We start from the raw sequence: 2,151 nt of genomic DNA, 5'->3' as shown, positions 1-2,151 counted from the left end.
AGATGTCCCCGGGAAGACAGCAGCCACCACTGTGTGCTGGAAGCATATCACACTGGCAGCGCTTCCTTCTCTGGACTTGTTTTTCTTTCATCAAATTTGCTGCATCTGTTGGGAAATGTGAGTGAGTGGGGAAGTAGTGATGTGTTCCAGGCTCTGCTGTGGACCTGGGGTCACGGTTACCTGCTGGGGGTTTCAAGTGGGAAAGGCCAGAGCTTGATCACAGCACACACAGCGCCTGGGGATGTTTCTCAGCCTCTGCACTCCATGGTCCTGAGTCTGCCCCCTGTGAGGTCAACCTTCCTAAGCCTTCTTGGGCCTTAAAATAAGCCACACCACCTCTAAAACAATGACACCTGTGTGTAACCCAGATGGGAGCATGGTCCTGGTCGTGAGTCTGCCTCTCTGGGCTGCTCCCCAGCACAGAGGGGAGGGCAGGAGGTGGGTTTAGAGCCGGGAGGGCCTCAGGTAGTCTCCTGGGGCAGCAGCCAGCACACTGCCTCATCCCTCTCATGTCCCTCTATTGCTGGTCCAGGACTGAGCCTTTTCTTTCTCCCCAGAGCAGCCTCCCAGGAGCCACTGTTTTTATTTGATTGTAGTGGCGCGATCTCGTTTCACTGCAACCTTCGCCTCCTGGGTTCAAGCATTTCTCTTGTCTCAGCCTCCCAGGTAGCTGGGACTACAGGTGCCCGCCACCATGCCTAGCTGATTTTTGTATTTTTAGTAGAGATGGGGTTTCACCATATTGGTTAGGCTGGTCTCAAACTCCTGACCTCGTGATCCACCTACCTTGGCCAAATCCCAAAAGTGCTGGGATTACAGGCGTGAGCCACTGCGCCCGGGATGCAAAGGAAATCATTCGAGGTTTCATTGTTTCCGATGTTACTTTAAGTCTTGAAAAATGAAGCTCCTGCATTTTGCAGGTGGACAGTCTCAGACTGCAAAGCAAGTCAGCACTAGGGCAGAAGGAATCCCAAACGCGCTGAGAACAGAACAGCCGCGCTCTCGCTGACTGGATCCCGAGTGACATCTACTGGAGCAAGCAGGCACTGCACGTGCGCGGGCGGCCGTTCCGTCATTCCCGTTATTCCAACACAATCGAATTTATGTAGAAATTTACGTGCATCAGTTCTATGGGCTATTTATGATTATATGCACATGTAGAAAGAGGAAAATATGCTTGTAAATGAGAAACATAACTTCAAGATAGTAGTTACATCTGGGTTGGGTAGGGGTGAAGGAGGGGTAAAGGTTTTAGTTTTATCTGTAGCAAATTTTTTTCATTAATTTATTTGTAGAGATGGGGTTTCACTATATCGCCCAGGCTAGTACTGGTTTCAAGCAATTCTCCCACCTTGGCTTCCCAAAGTGCTGGGATTACAGGCGTGAGCCACCGTGCCTGGCCACAATTTGTATTTTATTTCAAAAGATCCGATACCAGTGTGCCAAAGTATTGACATTTATTAAATCTTTCAGGGTAGTCATACTGAGGTCTGTTTTTCTGTACTTATTTCTATATGTAAAATAGTTCATAATAAATATAGTTTATATTAATAGTAATAATTATAGAGTATATATTATGCTATATATTACATTGTATGCATTTAATATTTGTTATGTGTTATATACTTACATTTATGGAAGGACAATAAAAAGTAAAAATGGAAAATATGTGGTCCAGGTTATTGGTCCAAATGGTAGCAGGGCAGTTTAATAGTTTTTTTTTGTTGTTTGTTTTTTGTTTTTTTTTTGAGATAGAGACTCTCTTTGTCTCCCAGGCTGGAGTGCAATGGCGTGATCTCGGCTCACTGCAACTTCTGCCGTCCAGGTTCAAGTGACTCTCTTGCCTCAGCCTCCTGAGTAGCTGGGATTGCAGGCACACACCACTATGCCCAGCTAATTTTTGTTATTTTTAGTAGAGATGGGATTTCACCATGTTGGCCAGGCTGGTCTTGAACTCCAGACCTCAGGTGATCCACCCATCTCAGCCTCCCAAAGTGCTGGGATACAGGCGCGAACCACCATGCCTGGCCCAAAAGTTCTTAATACTGGTTGGCTGCTGTTATTATTCTCAATACGTTTCCTGGAGTTGACTGTACAGCAGCCGAAGCTCGCGTACAGGCCAGAGGAGAATCGCACTCTTCAATAGTGGTG

This window comes from Callithrix jacchus, chromosome 13 (assembly GCF_049354715.1).
Source record: "Callithrix jacchus isolate 240 chromosome 13, calJac240_pri, whole genome shotgun sequence".
NCBI classification, from domain to species: domain Eukaryota; kingdom Metazoa; phylum Chordata; class Mammalia; order Primates; family Cebidae; genus Callithrix; species Callithrix jacchus.
This window is presented reverse-complemented; position numbering follows the sequence as displayed.